The sequence below is a fragment of the Equus caballus genome, chromosome 10 (genome assembly GCF_041296265.1).
Source record: "Equus caballus isolate H_3958 breed thoroughbred chromosome 10, TB-T2T, whole genome shotgun sequence".
Taxonomy (NCBI): Eukaryota; Metazoa; Chordata; class Mammalia; order Perissodactyla; family Equidae; genus Equus; species Equus caballus.
The window spans coordinates 46,153,949-46,176,431 of NC_091693.1; the positions used below are offsets into that span (position 1 = coordinate 46,153,949).

At 39.6% G+C, this 22,483-nt stretch overlaps 1 long non-coding RNA gene and 1 pseudogene across 1 annotated transcript in view; one reads left to right on the forward strand and one right to left on the reverse strand.

Annotated features, from left to right (window-relative positions):
• LOC111775488 (uncharacterized) overlaps positions 1-22,190 on the reverse strand; it is a 68,850-nt gene extending 46,660 nt beyond the window's left edge. The window contains exon 1 of the long non-coding RNA XR_011422680.1: positions 22,013-22,190. This is a non-coding gene — a long non-coding RNA (uncharacterized lncRNA). The remainder of the gene's footprint in view (positions 1-22,012) is intronic.
• Positions 1,814-2,229, forward strand: LOC100070434 (RWD domain-containing protein 1 pseudogene; annotated as a pseudogene).
• Positions 22,191-22,483: the final 293 nt, after the last annotated feature.

Below are 22,483 nucleotides of genomic sequence, written 5' to 3' on the forward strand. Positions count from 1 at the left end.
TGTCATTACACATTGCCCAAACCCAAAGAATGTACTATACCAAAAGAGAACCCTAATGTAAACCTTGGACTTTGGGTGATAAAGATTATCGATGTAGCTTCATCAATTATAGCAAACATCCCACTCTAGCGGGGGAGAGCTATGCATGTGAGGGGACAGATGGTAAATGGGAAATCTCTGTACTTTCTGCTGAATTTTGCTGTGAACCTAAAACTGCTCTAAAAAATAGTCTGTTCAAAAATATCTCAGTTCTGGATCTGCTAAGCTGAGGAACAGAACTGAATCCCAGGAACTCCATCCCTCTGGCACTCCTTGGGGTCATACCATCTGGCCTTTCCTTGTTATATTTCTACATGACTCCTTAACCTAATAAAATTTACTGCAAATGAGTTTTACTTTACCTCAGCTACTGACATTGAGTGTCTTAAAATACCCCCGCTCCCTCCACCCCCGCCCCTGTGCATCCGCCTGGGGTAGAAACAGCCCCAGCTGAGGAGACTGGAGGGCTCCTGGGAGGGTCCAGGCCAGGAACTAGATCTGTGTCTCTGCAGCTCCTTGTCCTGCCAGCATTTCTCTAACACGCTTCTCAACGTTCAGGAGAACATAAGAAAATGGCAGGCACAGCTTACGTCTCAGTAAACTAATCTAGTCATCAAGGCAGGTCATTCTCTGGAGGCAATGTAAAACTAGGTGTGCAGACCAACATATCAGCAACTGCAAATAAACCAAGCAATACAGCTTGTGCTTCGAGGTTAGAAAGGGTCAATCCCAACACATGCAGGATGCTGTTATTTCCAAAGTGAAGTTAGACGTAGCCAGAATGTTCGTGATAATAGAGGATGGGGTAGATAAAGTTGCGTTTCCATACTTATCATTCAATGAGTTATGAAAGAGCCTGGAAAAAAATGCTGAAATAGCAACAGGGCATTGAAAAACAAGAACAAAAAAAACCCACTTTCCCTATGACAGAGCAGAAAGGTCTATTTCTTATATGGCTCTGTGGACTGAATATCTGTGTCCTCCCAAAATTAGTTTATTCAAACCCTAATTGCCAATGTGATGATATTTAGAGATGGGGCCTTTGGGAGGTAATTAGTTCATGAGGGTGGGGCCCTCGTGGTGGGATGAGCACCCTTATAAGAAGAGACCTTGCTTCTGCTCCCTCTCTCTACCATGTGAGGATAGAGCAAGAAGGCATTGCAAAGCAGGAAGCAGGCTCTCACCAAAACCCAGTCCTGCTGACACCCTGAGCTTGGACGTCCCAGCCTCCAGAACTGTGAGATATGAATGTCTGTCGTTTAAGCCACACAGTATGTGGTATTTGTTACAGCAATCAAACTGACTGAGACATATGGATTTATAAAATATCAAAGTATTACATGCACAAAATTAAAAATCAAAAGCAAGCGTGAGAGCTGACATGCCTGGCTCCAGTCGTCCGTGTCTGGGCAAGCCATGGGCCTTGGTGGGGCCATGATGACCACTTGTATCAACAAGCAGTGCAACCAGCTGGAAACTCCGGAGTCCATCCACTCCCACTTTTTTACTTGATTGCACAGTGATCCATCCCTTCTAACAACTAGCCTTCCAAAACATAAACGGACTCTCCTCAGTCCACCTTCTCTGGTGCCTCACTCGACAAGATCCTGCTAAGTATTATGAGTTTCACCATTCTGTACATCTAAGCCTGGAGAAAATGGCAAACCGTCCTGAAGAGCTCAAGTTTCCCATACATGAAGTATTATCCCAGAAAAAAGAAGAAGATTTCTCAGACGTTTTAAAATTATTAATGTTACAAGAAGAGGAAAACGATATGTTAACAATCTTTGATTAAGTGTTGACTGTGCAAGAAAAAGTAAATGAAAGAGTCAAACAAATAAAAATTATAAGAAAGAAAAAATGAAAAAAAGAATGAAGGTAAGCAAAAGAAGCCAAAAAGCAATTAATCCATGGCATTTCTGTTACTATTGAGAATTTCTTAAGTTGGAAGGCAAAGTTTGATACAGAACTCTTGGAAATTAGAAAGAAATAGATGAAGAAAGAAGAACAAGTAGGAAAAAAATTAGCTGAGGGGAAGCTATTTGAAGCAGATGGTAATCTTGATGCACCTAGTATCCAATTCTTGGAGGATGGTGGGGACAACATGGAGGTCAGTGAATCTTTGCTCCAGAAAATGGATGGCTCGAAGCTGAGGAGGAAGAGGACGATCCAGAGACCCAGACAACTTGACTGGTGGTGTCCTCAGGCTCATGTCCCCATCTGTAGAGAAGCTCGAATGCTTCATCAGCTGTGGCTATACTGAGACGATTTTCATTTTGTTTTCTTTTTTCCTAAGAAAAATAATTTTCAGGAGAATATTCTTTGGATGACTTTCACTATCGAACTTAGTAAACTGACTTTAAAAGTAAAAAGGATGATAACAAGAGCAAGAAAAACCATCCCCTGTCTTTCCCTTCCCTATCCCAAATAGATTCATGTCACCACCATCTCAACCAGGATACAGGACAGTTCCATCACTCCCCAAAACTCCCCTGTGCTAGCTTTTTATAGTCTCACCCTCCCCCCACTTTACACTCTAACAATCATTAATCTGCTCTCCACACTATAGTTTCGTCTTTTCAAGAATGTCATGTAAATGGAATCATCTGGCATGTAATCTTTTGAGACTAGCATCTTTAACTCAGCATAATACCTTTCCGATCTATTCAAATTGTTGCATGTATCAATAATTTGTTACTGATTACTGCTAAGTAGTATTTCATTGTATGTACATACTACAGTTTATCCATTCACCCACTGAAGGGCATTTGAGTTGTTTCCAGATTTTCGCAATTATAAATAGAGCTGCTATACATATTTGTGTACAGTTACTTCTCTCTAGACTAAATATCAAAGAGGGGGATTATTGGGTCATAAGTTTATGTTCAACTTTACAAGAAATGTCCAAACCCATTTTCTGCCCTCAGTGAATGAGAGTTCCAGTTGCTCCATATCTTTGTCAGCACTTGATATTATCAGTATTTTTTATTTTAGCTATTCTAATAGGTGTGTAGTGGTATCTGTCATGGTTTAATTTACACTTCCCAATGTCTGATAAGTTTGAACATCTTTTCATGTGCTTCTTTCTTTCTTTTTTTCTTTTTTGGGCACCTGAGCTAACATCTGTTGCCAATCTTCTTCCTCTTCTTCTTCTTCTTCTTTTCTGCTTCTGCTTCTACTTCTGCTTCTGCTTCTTCTGCTTCTGCTTCTTCTGCTTCTGCTCTTCTGCTTCTGCTTCTCCTTCTCCTCCCGCTTCTCCTTCTCCTCCCGCTTCTCCTTCTCCTCTTTATCCTTCTTCTTCTTCTCCCCAAAGCCCCCCAGTATATAGTTGTATATTCTAGTTGTAGGTCCTTCTGGTTGAGCTCTGTGGGACGCCACTCAGCATGGACTGATGAGCAGTACTATGTCTGCACCCAGGATCCAAACCAGCGAAACCCTGGGCCACCAAAGCAGAGTGTGCATGGTGCTGGCCCTCATGTGCTTATTTCTATCCTTATATTTTCTTTGGTGAAATACCTGTAGATCAATTTGGAGAGAATTGAAATCTTTACTACATTGAGCCTTCCAATTCATGAACACGTTATGTCTCTTTATTTTGTTTTTTAAGAGAACATATTTAGAATTTCAACTCTTTTAAAATTGTTAAGGTTTGATTTAAGATCCAGGATATGGTCTCTCTTGGAGAATACTCTATGTGCACTTAAAAAGAACGTGTGTTCTGCAGTTGGATGGAGTGTTCTATAAATGTCAGTCAGATTCAGCTGGTAAATGATGTTCAGCTCTACATCCTCGCTGAGGTTTTGTCTGTTGGTTCTAACTATTACTGAGAGAGGAGGGTTGATCTCTCCAACCATAATTTTCTATTTGTCTATTTCTCTTTTTAGTTCTGTCAGTTTTTGCTTCAAGTATTTTGAAGCTCTGTTGTTAGGTACACACACATTTAGAACTTTTATGTCTTCCTGGTAAATTGGCCTTTTTATCCTTATGTAATCAATATGGCATGTGCCTTTTCATCCCTGGTAATTTTCTTTCCTCTGAAGTATACTTTGACATTAATATCACCATTCCAGCTTCCTTTTTATTAGTTTTTGCATGGTATATCTTTCCCATTCTTTAACTTTTAACCTACCTATATCATTATATTTGAAGTAAATCTCTTATATACAGCACATAGTTAAGACTTCTTTTATCCATTCTAACAATCTCTGTTTATTAATTGGTGTATTGAAAGGTTTCCTATTTAATGAAATTATTGATATGTCTAGATTTATGTTTACCATTTTATTATCGTTTTCTGTTTGTTCTCTCTGTTTCTCGTTTCTGTTTCCCCTTTCTTGCCTTTTATTTATGGGGGCGTTATTTGAGCACCTTTTATTCTATTCTAATTTATCTATTATGATTTTGACAGTATCTCTGTATAGTTCTTTTTAGTGATTGCTCTGTGGATTACAAATACATGCTTAATTTTTTACAGTCTATTTAGAATCAATATTTTGTCACTTCACTTGGAATATAGAAAGCTTAACACCGTAAAGTTCCTCTCACCTTGCCCTTCTGTATGTTAGAGGTATTGTCTCAAACATTACATCTACAAATACTGAAAACTTCCTCAGAAAATGTTGTACTTTTGCTATCAACCATAAAATATATTTTAGAGAACTCAAGAGGAGAAGAATAGTCTATTATAATTACCCAAATATTTACCAGTTCTATTGCTCTTACTCATTCTTGATGTTTCAAGTTTCTTTCTGGTATTGTTTCCCTTCCATCTGTGAAATTCCTTCTAGCAATTCTTTTAAAGCATGTCTGCTGGTACCAATTTCCTTAGTTTTTCTTCATCTGAGGATGCCTTTATGCAAATTTTATTCCTGAAAGATATTTTTGCTGTATACAGAATTCTGGGCAGACAATTATTTTCTTTCAGCACTTGAAAAATGTTGTGCTGTTTCCTTTTGACCTCTATGGTTTCTGATGAGATAATCATTGTCATCAAATCATTGTTCTCCTGTACATAGTGGATTGTTTCTCTCTGGCTGTTTCAACAAATCTCTGTCTTTGATGTTTCATAAATTTATGTATGACGTGTTTGGGCATGGATTTCTTTGATTTTATCCTATTTGACTTTGCCCCACTTCTTAAGTTTGTAGGTGTGTATCTTTCTCCAAACATGTGAAGTTTACAGCCATTATTTCTTCAAACCTTTTTCAGCACCACGTTTCTCCCTCTGGGAGTCTGATGACACAAATCAAGACCTTTTATTGTTATCCCATAGGATCCCGAGGTTCTGGTCTATATTTTTTCCAAACTTTTTTCTCTCTGTTGTTCAGATTGGATAATTTCTACTGATCTGGCATACAGTTCACTATTTCTTTCCTGTGTAATCTTCATTCTGCTATTGAGTCCTTCCAGTGAGTTTTTTATTTTGGTTATTGTGTTTTTCAGTTCTAAAATTTCCACTTGGTTGTTCTTTATATCTTCTATTTCTATTTTAACTTTTTATTTTAGCTTTATTTTTAAAAGTGTTCATGATTGCTCCTTTGAGTATTTTTATAATATCTTCTTTAAAGTCTTTGTGAAATAATTTCAACATCTGTGTTATCTCATCATTGACACCCATTGTCTTTTCCCAAGCAAATTGAGAATTTCATAATTCTTCATATGCCAAGTAATTTTGGATTGTATCCTGGACATCTTAAATATTACCTTATGAGACTCTGGGTCTTATTTAAATTCTATGAGAGAAAGTTGATGCTTTTGTTTTAAGAGGCAGTTAACCTTGTAGGGTTCAAGTCATAAGTTCCAGCTACTTTCTTTGTGCTGTGGTTCCAATGTCAGTTCAAGTTTCAAAGGCTTTAAGTGCTATTCAGCTCTATCCTGTGAGTGTGTCATCTAGTGATTAATCCGGGACCTGGGAAGAAGTCTGTTAGCTCAGTTCTCATAGTCTCTGGAATGCTAATTAGAAGCAGATCCATCAAGCACAGGTTGGAGACCAGCCAAGGTATTCACAAATGGTTTTATGGGATCCATTTCCTGAGCTCTTCCTTCTCTGCTATCTCCTCAGTACTTTCTGGTTCTTTAAGCCTCCTTTTTTCAGTCCATCAGCCAAAAGTCACTCGCTTCTGTGATTGAGTCACATCTGGAGTCCAAATGACGAGAGAACAGAGAGAGGGTTTAAAAAAATAGGTTCTAGGAATAGCTCCCCCGGGATTCTGATTGGTCTGTGTTTTTGGGGAACTTAGAAAAGGAAGTCCGTGTTTGGCCCTGCCTCTTGGAACTGCAGCTCCACGAATGAAAAATGAAACTTCCCCTCCCGCAGAATTTTGGCTCCTGCAGTTTTCCACGCTGGCTGTTTTGCTGCTGCCACCCCTGCCCCCACCACAAGATTGCCTAGAGCCTGGAGTGAAGGTGAATGGAGAACAAGGAGAAGGAAAAAAACCTGAGCTGATTCTCTCAATCTCTGAGCTTTCAGAGATCCCTTTTCTACTCTTCAAGCCAGAACTGAAGGAATTTTCCTGGGTCTCTCTCTGTCTGTTCCATAGTGCTTACTTCTGAATTTTGACTGTCCTGAGATCAGACTGGGGATACCTGAGGAAAAAAATATGGCAAACTCACTGCTAGGTTGGTGGTACTTCAAGTTCTGATATTCTTTCCCAATCTGCCTACTACTGCAGGTGGAAGCAAAGGGCCATAGCGTCATCCCTTGAAGAGACTAACCAGCCACTTATTGGCAAGTTGACTTTATTCAGCCCTTTCCACCTTCCTTCAAAGGAGCAGCAGTTCATTCTGACAGGTAACCTTCCCTTTGCAGGCTCTCTGCTGCATTCTTCTCCAAGAATTTCCCTGAAAAGACAATCCAAAGAAAGCCACCTTGCCCAAGGCCCATGATATTCCTGGAGTCAGCTCACATCCAGTGACTTGTCAGGGTAAAAGTATACAACTGGGGCTGTCTTAATGCAAGGAAGACAACTCTGAAGGGTCATCTCAGCTCTAAAGTTCCCCGTGGAACTGACTGAGTTTTTGTTTAACTCCTTCCTTTGCCCAATCCTGCTTCAAGGGTTGATTAGAGGGCACTCTCCAAGACCTCCTGCACACAAATGGTCTCAGCGTTTGCTTCCTGGGGAACCCACCCTAAGACAGTAGGTCTCAGCGTGATACTCCCCTTGTGACAGGAACTGGTTCAGAAGTGGGCACGTGAGTCAAATCAGGTTAATATGATACAAGGGGACTTGTTCTGGGATCTTCTGGGAAATTTTCCCAATACTAGAGAGAACCATGGGAAAAGATGATCTCTCTGTCAAACTGAACCTGAACAAGGACATCAATGGCTCCAATTGCTATTGACAGGCATATTTTGACCCCAAGAACATCCAGTCTTAGAACAAAATTTATATTGTGATTAGCAGAATGATGAGATGGAAAGAACCTGAGTCCCTAATGATATCATTGAGTCACAAGATCAATGCACCCTGAAGGCCACCCCATTTTTAGATTTCTCATTATATGAGCCAATAAATTTTATTATTTAAAGCAGTCTGAAGGTTTATTTTTTATTTCTTTATTTCTGCTACTTGCAGCCAAAACATCTGTTACAGAGGTACATCTTACTGACTTTCCCTTCCCTTACTGCTTCTGAAGATTTTCATAAACATTGAAAAGAGCTTGAAAAACCCACAACCTAGACAACTGACCAGAAAATTGAACTGTGACTGAATGCACGTGACAGATGATAAGTTTTCTTTTCCTTTCTTTCTCTTTCTTTCTTTCTTCCTCACTCTTTCTTTCTTCCTTCCTTCCTTCCCACCTTCTTTTCTATAGGGAATTGAAGATACTTTTTTAAAAAAATGAAAAAATGAAACCTAGTTGAACAAATATATTTTACATACAAAAAATAAAACCCAGCAATATTTGCAACTTGGTTGAGGGAAATTGCCTTGCATTCTATTTTTAAGATCAAAGTACAATCTAGGCCATGATGTGAAATCTGGTATATAATTGGAATCTCTGAAAACTCCCTCTGTAATAGACAGGTGAAGACAGACACCTGGTAATTGCAAAGGGTATTTATATGCCTGTGGAGGAGGAAGAGAGAGATTTTTGCAAAACTACTTCAGAAGGAAAATGCCTGGAAAAAAGATGTAGTTCCAAAAGTGATTGCAATTTAAAAGACAAACAATCCATTATGACAATCCAAGAAAAAGTTCCTTACCCCCACACACGTAGTATCTTGACTGAAACTCTGAAGGTCAAAAAACTATGATTTTGGCAGGAAGGAAAGAGTTTTCACAAAGCAAACACTCTCCCTTTCATAGAGAATGCCACATTTGCCCTGCGTCAGTGTTCAAGGCTCTGGCTGCAGAACACTGTGCTCTGATTTTAACTACCATGAGAGTCTTTCAAGTCTGCTGAATTAACCAGGTTCTCCTCTTCCCCAGCGTTTCCCATTTCAGAACTGTTTCCTCAGGCATCTAAACCCAAAATCTAACAACTCCATCATTGTGGATAGCAGACAAAGTGTAGGGCTGGCCTTAGGAGGCTTTAATCCCAGATCTGCCCACCAGCCACCTGGGTAGCATTGGGCCAATCACTTTATCTCTCTCGGCCTCCGTTTCTTCATCTGCAAAATGGTCCCTCTGTCTCCACGATTATAGATTCCCAGGCAAATGAGAGGAGCTGTATAAATGCTGGAGTGGCTTGTACCAGTGATAACCCATTTCTCCGTCCACTCCACTAACCTGACCTTTCACAACTTAAAGGCTTAGCCCAATTTACAGCCTACAGTTTGTCAGTCTCTTATGGGTAAGCTGGAGGGACAGAGGATTTCTTCACAAATACCCAAGACAAAAACAACAAATCTTTTTCTTCCCAATCTGTATTCAACCTCCGCTTTACTTTTGGTGCCTTGAGAGTGAGCCCACATCATCACTGCAGAGGAGAAATGAATCAAACATCCCTGTTCCTTTTCTGCTTCACATTTTAGAAATGATCCCAGAGGTCAGGGTGTAACAAGTACAACTGATTTGGTGGTAAACACAGATTCAGGCATTGGTGAGTAGGGACTGAATGAACCTGGAATCCTTCAGACGCGTATTAATGAGGTTGGGCCTTCAAATACATAAAGATTAACTCTTAGTTCTGTAAGTGCTTACCTCAAACATCTAGCAAGGCCCTCAGGCTACAACATCAAAGCCATCCCCACGACTCATAAGACAAGGGCTAGCAGGACTGGCTCAAAAATGCAACCCCACAAAGGAAGAGTGCCAGGACCCTATGGAGTGCTTTGCAGGACATCTGGCCTGGACACATCAAAGATTCAATAAGAAAGAACACAGGGAGCAGAGGAGGTGGCTCAGGGCTGGAGTCTACTAAAGAAACACAGCAGGGAAATGCAATGCATTAACCTTGACTCTAATGACATGCTGGAAACAATTTAGGAAATTGGATTGTTGACTATGTGTAGGATATTATTGAATTAATTTTTCCATAGATATGGAAATAATATTATGATTATTGAATAGGAAAGCGAAAATGTCTTTGTTTACGGGAAATGCATTATTTAAAATCATATAGGAGTGAAGTGTCATGATGCCTGTATACGGGTATCAGATGGCTTACAAAAGGAAGATATGTGTGTGTGTGGCAAGATGCTAACAGCTGGTGAATCCAGGAGGGCAGCGTATGGGTGTCAACCATTCTGTTCTTTCCACTTTTCTGAGATTTGAATTTTTTTAATTTAAGAAAGGTATAAAACCCAACCAGATTTGGTCAGAGAGCATGTGGACTTCCAGGAGGTCTCATGGCTGCAGGGTCCTGGGATGTTTCTCTTTGCTTCCTGGGCTCCTAGCAAAAATCATTACTGATGCTTGTCATGGCCAACCACGTAACTTACAATTGCTAAGAAAAGGTACAGGGGAAATATTATAATCCACCATTCACAGACAAGAATACTGAAGCACGTTCAAGTTAGCTAACTTGCAAGAAATCGCTGCAGCAGCTACACTGATATTCTACCCAGAGCCCTGGAGTCTCTTTGCTCAGTTCTGTGTGTCTGTCTCCTGGCTCTGTTTGTTTCAGCAGCTTTCACCCACAACCTTCTTTCAAAGATCAGCCTTGGGCTGCCAGAGACACTGCACCCAGACTCCAAACTCCAGAGAGCCAGAAGAGCTGAAGAGTTTACATCTGGAGTGACCCACAGCAATGGCTGCCTCATCTGCTTCAGGAGACTAGGAATTCCTTTCATTTCAGTTTAGCCCCAAAAATAAATCCTCCCTTCATTGTCGTCGTTGTGCTTATGAAGCTCAACTGCTGATTCCCAAAATCAAGCCACTTCCTTCCCAAACATCCCTATATCCCACACACATGCTTGTCATTTCATCCCACGTTGTCTTGGTTGCCTTGGAGGAGCAGGGCTCCAGGATAAAGTCCCATAATTATAGGTTTGCGCTATGTTCAGTCGACTCTTGCAGCCATCCCATGTCAAAACCCGGGACAGGCAATCAGAGGCCTTAAGGTATCCCCTTGGCTCTTGAACTATTTAGCTCTTAAGGATCTCAGGTAACATGCTAGGTACGCACTTTGTGGAAGAACTTGCAATGCTTACTAATTTTTAAGTATCATTTGCTTGGAAGGGGCCTTGGAGGTCATTTAAGTTGCTTCTAGTGACAGTACTTCAGCAAGATAGCTGGGTCTGTATTGTGACCATCTAAGTTGTCACAAAGTTCTTCCCTGTGAGAAAAGTGTGCGATCATTAGTGTCTGGACTGTGTGGAATCTGTTCTCACTGCTCAGGGATTTCTTGTGCTTTCTTTAAAAATCTTGGCCGAATCCCAGAACTAAGGTTAGCTGAATAGCTCACGTACTCTTTGAGTTAAACACCGTTATTTTCAGGAGGTGATAACCAAAATAGGTACTAACTGGTGCAGCATAGAAGGCACCAACTAGGCAGAGTGGGTGCAGGCAGGGCTTCGCTGAAGCAGGATCCCAGAGGACTCCCGAAGCTATGGCAGGTATGAACCCTCCAGTAGCTAGATTGTGAGGTGGTCTGGGGCTCCTTTGGCAGCAGAGGAGCAGTTGGGTGAGGTTTGCAGCAACCGTTCTTTGCCATTGAGTAGAGAATCATTTCCATATTTAACAATGGTCACAGCCATACTACTGTAGGCCACCTAACCAGTTCTGGTTGTGTTTTAATGGCAGGACTAGTCGAAAAAAATTATTGAAATCATGTAAAAGAGAAGGAGAGAATGAATGAATGAATGCAAATGGAACATAAAAGCCAGAGTCTACATACAGGCACATAACAGACTCTCAGTCTCTCTTTCTCTCTCTCTCTCTCTCTCCCCCTCTGTCTCTCTGTCTCTCTGTCTCTCTCTCTCACACACACATTCACACACATACATACACACAATCAGAAAAACTAGCGAAGCTCCACATCCATGGCAACAAGAATTTGTGGTCAACCTCTGCTTTTACTCAGCTTTAAAACTTCAGCTGACTCAAGTTTTAAGGACTTTTAGTGAAAAACCTGTTTTGGTGCTTTCTGCTGCCGAGGTTTCCAGCCAGTCAGCCAGGCCTTGACCTCAGGAAAACATGAAACATTATTCAGGAAACAGGGAGGAAAGTGGTCAGAGCAGGGAGAAGAACACTAAGACAACGATATTATTCAGCAGAACTCAAAACAGGCAAAAGCAACATTGTCAAGATAAGCAAGGAGGAACACAGAGGCCCAGAGAGCAAAGCTGTCCCTCCCAGACTATCTAGAAAACTTGCCACGTCCTTGGACCCTGAAATCGTCTTGGTCAGCAGAGTCTACACCGACCAACACTAACACCTTGCCCCTTCATCAGCAGCTGCTGGAACAAGGCAACACTGAGGGACCAAACAGAATAAGAGTGTTGGATTTGAGAGACAAATTTAATCACGTTTCCCAACTCAAATTAATAAGGAGTTTTTCTTTGTTTACTAGTGGGCAATTTAAAACCCATACCCAGTGAGAGATGAGGTTGACTAAACAGAGAATGAGCTATGTGGCCTCGAAGTAGGAAATTGCTGAAAATTCCAGGTGGGGATTTCCAACAGTCCCTCATGCCCCCTCAACACAGAATGCAAATCCGTGCAAAGAGAGAGCCCACAAGCTGCCCGGGGGGTAAGAGAGCTAATGTTTTTCTTTTGTGACTCCCCATCACACCATCCATTCTCAGGGATCTAAGATTTATCTCTAACAGGATTTGTCACCGGAAAGATTTCCTAATTTAATTAAGATGCTAGTAGGATAAGAAAAATGAAAGGACTGCTACAAGAGATGTTGGTTTTTCTTGATGACCTCTGAGACAGGGTAATACCAAGTGCAGATATCAAAATGTATACTTAGGGTGACCGTCATAATAGAGAGTAACCTGAACAACTTCAAAGATGCAAGTAGTTGCATGTGTCATTAATTAGACACCCCGGAGAGGACAAGTGCAGGAAAAACAGCTATGACCCTAGGATGAAAAGTGGGAGTATTTGACCATCTAGACTTCTTCTTTTCCTTTTAGGAAAGTGAAGGGAGCCTTATACCTGAGGACACAAATCAGTTGTCAAAGAGGAAACCATAGAAGCCAGGGTCAGAAGAAGAAAGGGCAAGGGGAAGAGAGCCTTTCACACTTGACTCCATCTTCTGAGATACACAGGCCATGTGAAGACTTACACAGAAAGCCAAACACTGATGAATGACACTGGGGGAAACTCTTCACAGCCCTGGCGATAATGAGATAATTGCACTGGAGCGCCCTCCTTCCCCCTGACACACACACATTTACCCTTGTTTCTGGAGGCTCCTCACAGAAGAACATAACTGCTCTGATTTGACAGTAGGTCCAGGTCCTCACAGGAAGATATTCAGCTAAAACGTAATCATTTCCAATATTTTAATTTAATATAACCAAGTACTCACAACTTCAAGACATTTTGCTTAGATAAGAGGGAACAGTAGGGTCAATTACACAACTAAACTTGACTTTAGAGAGGATGCTTCTGACATGAACCAATACGAGAAGTTCTACTCAATTAACGTACGCTTGGAATTTAAGTTAGCTGAAAATTACTAATACTTATAGATAGCAGTTTCAAAACTATTTATTCTGTAGACAGTATGTTCAGAAAAATTCGAAACATAATTGAAATCTCTTCCAGAAATCCAATATTTTACTTTGGACTGGAAAGTACTTTAAAAAAAGTCTAGGGCCAGCAAGAACAAGTCTAAGGCTTAACAACATTTGTTTGTTTTCCTTTAAGTAACATCTATAAGGCTATCTTATCTACTGATTCTTGATTATTCTTCAGGTTTCACTTGCCTTGGAAAATCTTTTCCCCTGATATCTGGACAATGGTGATTTCTCCATGCCCTGAATTTATTCTATAGTGCTCATGTTTGTCGCATAGTATGCACTGTGTGAGATCATCTTTATGTGTGTGTATATGCTTGTTTCTCTAGCTAAGGTACAAATTCATCAAGGACAAACACATATTGTGTTCATCTTTGTATTCTCTACACTGCCTAGTATCATGCCTGGTACATAGTAGCTGTCTTTGGATAACTGATTGATTAGTGCTACTGGGGTTTCTAGAGATAGGCCATGGAGGAGTGAAAAGCAGAGAGAAAGGAGGAAGATAAGAGAGGGAAAGAGGAAGGAGAAGGGGAGAAAAGAGGAGAAAAGCTGTAAGTGGCAGGGCCTGGTGTAGTATCTGGAACTGCCTCAGGGGTCCGTTTGTGACATCTATGGTACAGGAGACCTAATCCAGTCCAAGGCAATCCTCTGATTCCAGAAAAGTATGACTGTAAAACAACCCAAGAAACACCTCTGTAGTTCAAAAGAACTTAAAGCAGTTAAATTAGTCAAAACCTGCTCTCAGAACTTTTCAGATGTCTATGGAACAAGGCATTGCCAATTTCTCAAATACATGCCAACTGAGTAAATTGTTCACACCGAGCTTTATCAGTATGAGAATTCAAGGCTCATCCACACTATGGGTTAGACCAAGAATCAGCATTTTTTTCCTGAGATAGGCGAGATTTCCACCTTTGCTGAAGTGCTCCCGATCTGTCCATGATTGAGCTGCCTTGTTGGGTAACTTGACAGGCCCTGCGAGAGTGGGCTGCCGTGGTCCACCTACTCCTTCTTGCTTGGCTTGAAACTCGCCCTTGGCAGAGATAGCCCCAAAGTTATTAGTTCTACAAAAAATGAAATGCAACAGGCTAGGAAATCTAGAATAACCTGCCATGTTTTTAGATGTTAGGCAATTCCCTTAAAAAAGCTACTGTGACTAGCATGATGAGAATGTAACAAATTCTGATGAATCACATCTGAAAAGCCCTAATTCCTGAGGTGCCTAGTAACCCGCTGGTTTGACTTGCGCACAATCCCAACCCTGTGAGCCCCTCAGTGGCTACCAGGTTGTTGGTGGTTCTTTGCCCCCCACTTCCTAAGGTTTCCTGGGGTCACTGGGCTGCCCGAGGGAAAGAACGTACTCCTTGTTTCTTTGCATCATTTCTCTACACGAGCTCTGGCACTGCTGCCAGGTGGCTTGAGTGCAAGCTTGAGCTTCAGAGAAAAACGTACAGACAAAAAAGACATTATTACACTTGATTTTGCAGTCCAGTGGGGGCGTGACTGTGCCCCCCAAGTCTGCAGAGCCAGAATCCTTGGGTCCTAATCAGGAGGGCGGGTGGGGAAGGAAGAGGATAAGGAAGAAAGGATGATATCAGAAGCCAATCCCAGCTATAATCATATCCTCAGACAAATGGCGGCAATTTTACACTGTGTTCAGTCTCTTATAAAATTTACTTTTTGTTAGATTTTAATAAAGAATTCAATTCTTTTAAAAAGGGCAACATTAATAAATAACATAATTTGGAGGATGTTCACAACTAAATTAAATGCTATAATTTAAAGTATGAAATTCTCTAGGATTTTAATGTGCACGTGGATGAGCAGCAGGTCTTGTTAGAATGAAGATTCTGATTAAGCCAGTCCGGGACGGGGCTGAGATTCTGCGTTTCCGACGAGCTTCCTGGCCAGGACAGTGCTGCTGCTGGTTTTGGGAACCACACTTTCAAGCAAGACTCTAGACTACGTTGGTTAAGAAAGAGTGTAACTTGAAAGAATGGGACCTGCTCCCAAAAGTGTCTAGCTGATTTAATGCCAAAAAGGAACATCCTATAACAAAGAGAATAAATCATTTTCTCCTGAAATATTTACAAAAATCAGTCGTATATTGGCCACAGAAAAAAGTTCAATAAATTCCAAAGGTAGAAACAGTACAGATAACATTCTCTGATATCAACGTAATAAAATTGTAAATTAAAAGCGCAAATACACAAAATTAAGAATGAGAAAGTGAAAATAATTACAAAGAGTCAGGCAATTTAAACTCCTTGTTAGTAAGTTTGAAAATCCATAAGAAATTCATGACTTTTGTGAAAGATACAAATTACGAAAAATAACTCAAGAAAAGAGAGAATGTAAAGAAACTTACATAACCCTGGAAAATATTTTTAAAGTTGTTTGACTAAATTTCCCCAAAGCACAAAGACTAGAGAGTTTTACAGATGAAGTGTTTCCAACCTTCAAGGAATAAATATTTTAAATGTTTGCTAAATTTTCCAGAGGAAAAATGGAAATCTTTCCAATTTTTTGTACAAAACTATATAGCATTGATTCCAAAACTTAACAGAAAACTATATCCTAATTTCACTTGTAAATGTTGATATGAAAAATCTTAAATAAAATATAAGAAAATAAAATCAAACAAAATTTTAAACAACCACAACCTCAAGAGCAAGGGCAGTTCAGTCTGGGAATGCAAAGTTGGTTCAATATCAACAAATCATCATTTTAAAGGTCAAAGGAGGAAAACAGATAATTGCCTCAATAAACGATGAAAAGACACTTATAAAATCCGACATTGTGGATTTTTAATTAGAAAAGTAAAAATCAAAGGATTTCTTAACATAAGCAAATACATTGTTCAAAAGAAAGTAACACCATGCATGAGAATGACATTCTAGAAGGATTTACATTGAAGCAATGATGCCTGTTATCACCATTATTATTTAACATTCTTCAAGACATATTAACTAATTTAATTAGACAAATTGATTATTAATATTGTTAAATATGATTCTTTTTTGGTGGGGAAGATTAACCCTGAGCTAACATCTGTTACCAATCTTCCTCTTTTTGTTTGAGGAAGATTGTTCCTGAGCTAACATCTGTGCCAATCTTCCTCTACTTTGTATGTGGGACGCTGCCACAGCATGGCTTGATGAGCAGTGTGTAGGTCTGTGCCCAGGATCCAGACCTACAAACCCTGGACCACCAAAGCAGAGCACATGAACTTAACCACTACGCCACCAGGGTAGCTCTAAATATGATTATTAATACTGGAAAGGAGAAGGCAAAGTTTCAGATAGGATTTTATGTATGGAAAAGCAAGAGAATCAACTGGAAAAAACAAACATTAGGAACACTAAGCTTTACCCTCAAGATTGTCAGTGCAAAACTAAGATACAAAATTCAATAGCTTGAACAATGATCGCAAAAATATAATGGAAAAGTATTCCATTCCCAATAACAACAAAAAAAATGAAAATAATACTTGGGAAAATATAAGTTTATAGCACTCATGTATTATTAAAACTATAAAAATCTACTAAGATAAATCTTGAGTAAATGGAACACTATATCTTACTCTTGGATAAAAATATAAGTTCTCCCTAAATGAATGTCCAAATCCAATACATTACCAATTATTCACATAGTGGTTAATTATCTCTCAGCCCTAAACTCATTCTTCATTGATTGCTCTACAAAAATGAATCGGGGCCCTTTAAATATTTTTTCTTTGCCGGCTATTACAAAGTTTAGGCTTATCAGTGGAAGGCACTTTGCCAAAGAGATATTGCACGAGGAAAAGCGTTCTTGCTTCCTGGTTCCCATGTTGCTTACTCTCCAGACTCCTGCAATGTGTATAGCTTCTCCAAAACTGGGCTCCTGCAGTGCACAGCAGCCAGAACCTTCCCCAGTACCACGTCTCTCAGGAGATTTTGTTGACCTCCCAAAGAACAGCTTTCCTTGGCACCCAGCAGGGCATATTTTCAGCAAGTTCCACCAGCTCAGTATCAAAGCAACTTCTTTGCCATCCAGTGAGCCAGTGGCTCCTACCAAGGTCTGGATCCTAGCCTGGGGGCTCTTCCTTGGGCATCTATCTTGGCCATAGGAGTAGTGGCCACTCCTTACATCTGCTATTCCTACATTCCTTACAGTTCTGTTTACATCCTACTAGCCAATGCGTTGTTGTTCTAGTCCTCTAGACTTTCCTTGTTCAAATTACTGTATGGTTTCTCTCCTTTGACTGATACACTAAACAAAATACCAAATAAGATTTCTGTGAATTAGACAAAATTATTTTTAAGCTCTTCTGAAGAAATAAACAAATGGGAACAGCTTGGAGATTTATGGAAAAGGAGAGTAACATACAGAGACAGGTTTGCTATGAAGTTAACAAAGCTTAAGCTTCAGGACCCCACACATGCATGGCCCACTTTCAAGGCCCTGGGAGGGGTCTAGCAATGTATTCATATGGTCATGTGTTTTTGTAAAACCTTCACATGTAAGGTGTCTTAACCACAATTGATTAAGATTTCATGAGGGCCGGCCCCATGGCCAAGTGGTTAAGTTTGCGTGCTCCGCTTCGGGGGCCCAGGGCTTTGCAGGTTTGGATCCTGGGCGTGGACATGGCTCCACTCGTCAGGCCATGTTGAGGTGGCATCCCACATGCCACAACTAGAAGGACCCACAGCTAAAATATGCAATTGTGTACTGGGGGGATTTGGGGAGAAAAAGCAAAACAAAAAAAGATTTCTAACTCTTTTCATTCCAACTTCCTCTACATCACACTTTCCCTTGTGATGGTAGGACTGGAGTGGCCATGGGCATTTTGGGAACCAGCTAAGGGGAAGTTGACTTGAAGATTCATTTAGTTTAGACTTAGCTGTATGTATTTATGTGGTTTTCAGTCACTCCAATGTATAGTTAACATAAGTGTTAGCCATCCAAACTTAACTGCTACACCACCAGTATAGGAATGGCAGCTAAAAATATGTCTACTGTCTGTTACGCCAACTCCTTCAGATTCAGGACATGAAGGTACGAGATGACTATGATGATGATCTCAACAACAAATTTGTTAATAAGTGTCATCATTTAAAAGAATATATAAGATTAGTCGGTGGAAAAGACCTTAAAATGCCCTGAGATCTTACAGTTTATATATTAAAGAAGCTTCATAGAAGTTTATAGAGGTTGGGAGGTCAAACTCACAGTTTCCCCCAATTTATATGACATTATCAATGACAAGCTGTGAAGCTGAAAGAAATTATCTTAAAATTACAAACTTCAGTCATAAAAATGTTTCAATTATAAATAAATTTCAACCAACCATAATAGAAAAACACTGAATTATTTTTCCTTTCTCTTCATAGAAAATTATATCATAAAATTGTTTGATATGAAGAGACAATCAAAGAGTGCACAGCCAAAAAGGAGGAGAAATTATTATAGAGGGGTGAGAGGCAATGAAGAAAAATATTGATTTTTCCCAGATATTATGATGCTTGCAGTATTTAATCATCTTTTTTTTTTTTAGGAAGATTAGCCCTGTGCTAACATCTACCACCAATTCTCCTCTTTTTGCTGAGGAAGACTGGCCCTGAGCTAACACGCATGCCCATCTTCCTCTAGTTTATATGTGGGATGCCTGCCACAGCCTGGCTTCATAAGCGGTGCATAGGTTCACACCCGGGATCTGAACTGGCAAACCCTGGGCCACCAAAGTGGAGCATGCAACCTTAACTGCTATTCTACCTGGCCAACCCCTAATTATCCTTTAAAACTCTGTAATTTGTGGTGATTTTTTTCTCCTAAAAAAATAGTCCCTTTTGCCAGATAAACAAATATTGAGAGAATACGTCACTAGTAGACTATCCTATAAGAAATAGTGAAGACAGTCCTTCAGGCTGAAATAAAAGGACACTGAACAGTTATTAAAATCCACACAAAGAAATAAAAAGAACCAGAAGAAGAAACTACATAGACAAATATAAAAGAAGTATAAATATATTTTTGGTTTGTGAAAGACAACTGCATAAAGCAATAGTTAGATTGGCCTATAATTAATGTATAAAAATGGAATTCGTATGATAATAATAGCATGAAAGATAGGTGATGGAACAAACCGATGCAAGAGCAAAGGTTTTGTATACTATTGAAATTAAATTATATTTATTATTATAAATTTTTCATTGTAATTCCCATAGAAACCACTAAGAAAATAACTCAAAAAAATGTAGTTAAAAAAAGGGAGGATATTGGGGCTGGCTCGGTGGCCGAGTGGTTAAGTTCGTGCGCTCCGCTGCAGGCGGCCCAGTGTTTCGTTGGTTCGAATCCTGGGCGCGGACATGGCACTGCTCATCAAACCACGCTGAGGCAGCGTCCCACATGCCACAACTAGAAGGACCCACAACGAAGAATACACAACTATGTACCGGGGGGCTTTGGGGAGAAAAAGGAAAAAAATAAAATCTTAAAAAAAAAAAAAAGGGAGGATATTAAAATGGTACACTAGAAAATATCTACTTAACAAAAAAGAAGCCAGTTATGGAGGGATAGAGGAACAAAAAAGACATAAAAATATAGAGAACAAAGAGTGAAATGGCAGATGTGAATCCTACCTTATTAGTTATTACATTACATGTTAATGGATTAAACATTCCAATTAAAAGGCAGAAATTGGAAGAATGGATTTAAAAAAAAAAACATGATCCAACTATATGATACTTACAAGAGACATACCTTAGATTCAAAGATAAAAATAAATTGAAAATAAAAAGATGAGAAAAGAGACAAAATGCATAGAGTAACCAAAAGAGAGCTGGATCGGCTGTACTAATACCAGACAAAATAGACTAAGACAAAAGAACATTTTATAATGATAAAAGGGTTAATCTATCAGAAATAAGTGACAATTATAAACATGTATGCACACAACAACAAAACCTAAAAATTCATGAACTGAAAAATGACAGAATTGCAAGGAAAAATGGTCAATTCAACAATAACAACTAGAAACTTCTATACTACACTTTAAATAATGGATAGAGCAACTAGGCAGAAGATCAAAGGAAAGAGAAGACCTTAAAACACTATAAACAAACTAGACATAGCAGATATCTAAATAATACTCCATCCAACAACAACAGAATACACATTCTTTTCAGGTGTACACAGAACATTCTTCAGGATAAACCATAGGCTAGGCCATAAAACAAGCCTTCATAAATTAACCAAGACTTAAATCATACAAAGCATGTCCTCCAACCATAACAGAATAATTTGAAAATCAATAAATGAACGAAATCTGGGAAATTCACAAATACATCAAAATTAAGTGTTACAGTCCTATAAGCAATGGATCAGAGAAGAAATCACAATAAAAATTAGGAAGTACTCTGAGATGAATGAAAATGAAGTATACCAAAAATGGGATGCAGTGAAGGCAGTGTGTAAAGGGAAATTTATAGTTGTAAATGCCTGTATTAAAAATGTAGAAAGATCTCAAATCAGTAACCTAATATTTTAACTTAAAAACTGGAAAAGAAAAAACTAAGCCTAAATAAAGCAAAAAGAAGAAAATACTGAAGAGTATAGTAGAAATAAATGAAATAGAGACTAGAAAAATAATAGAAAAAGAATTTTTTCAGTTGGTTCTTCTAAAAGACCCACAAAATTGACAAACCTTTATCTAGACTGACCAAGAGAAAAAAAAGACTGAAATTAATTACTTAAATCTGGAATGAACGAGACAACATTACTATCAACTTTATAAAAATAAAAGAATTATAAGGGAATTCTATGACAATTGTATGCTAACAAATTAGATAACCTACATGAAATGACAAATTCCTAGACAGGCACAAACTACTGAAACTAACTCAAGAAAAAAATAGAAAATTTAAATAGACCTATCAGATATAAAGAGACGGAATTAATAATCAAAAATCTTCCCACGAAGAAAAACCCAGACCCAGATGGCTTCACTGGTGAATTATCCCAAATGTTTAAAGAGGAATTAACACCAATCAGAGGAATTAACACCAATCCTTCACAAACTCTTCCAAAAAATAGAAGAGGAAAAAAAACTTCCGAATTCAATCTAAAAGGCTAACAATACCCTAATAACCCAACCAGACAAAAACATGACAAGATAAAACTACAATCAATATCCCTTATGAAGGTAGATACAAAAATTCTCAACAAAACACTGTCAAACAGAATTCAAAAAGAACTGTGCACCATGACCAAGTAGGATTTATCACACTTTTTTTTTTTTTTTTTTTAGGAAGAATAGCCCTGAGCTTGAGCTAACATCTGCTGCCAATCCTCCTCTTTTTGCTGAGGCAGACTGGCCTGAGCTAACATCCGTGCCCATTTTCCTCCACTTTATATGTGGGACGCCTACCACAGCATGGCGTGCCAAGCCGTGCCATGTCTGCACCCGGGATCTGAACCGGCAAACCCCAGGCCACCGAAGCGGAATGTGCACACTTAACTGCTGTGCCACCGGGCCGGCCCGTATCACACTTTTTTTAAGACCTGAGTTGACAGGCACAACAGAAAGATGACTCTCTGGAGATTTGGTTCTGGGACAGATCGGGGGTTAAAGGACTAAGACAACAAAACCAGGTTAATCTTCTATTAGTAATTGTGATGAAAATGGGATTAAGTTGCTCAGAGCATTCCTGACCTATTTTAAAGCTTCTCAACCTGAAAACCTCTCAGCTAGAGAAAGCCAGGATTTCCAATTTTGTGAAAACGTGGCGAAGCCTATGGAAGTGGTACAAATGGGTTAGTAATTAAAAGCAGATTTAATTGATTACCTACCAGCTCTGCGATCTTGAGCGAGACATTACACTCTCAAATCCTCAGTTACCCATCCTGGTAAAGCCAGACAACAAAAGTACTTACTTTGTAGGGTTATTACAATAATTAAATGAGATTTAAGAGGTAGGTATACAGAGCTCACTGGGCACATGGAAAGGATTTGATGGGTGTTGGCGGCTGCTGGCTGCCCTTGGAGATCTATGTTAATTATTCTGCAAAGGGAAGGAGGGAGCTCAGGAATGCTAATGTCAGTCTTCCCTACTTGGCAGCCTGGTGCCCTTTAATGGGAGTGAATGGGCCTGGCCTCCCCCCAGAAATGTCCCTTGAGTTCCAGTTACCGCCTACCACTTCCTCTACCACCTACCTGTCAATCATTCTAGGGGCAGGGTGTTGGGTGCTCAACTCTCCCACTGTCTTGCAAGGAAGCCCTGCTCCCAGGCCTGCAACACCCACCACTGTGTCACCATATGG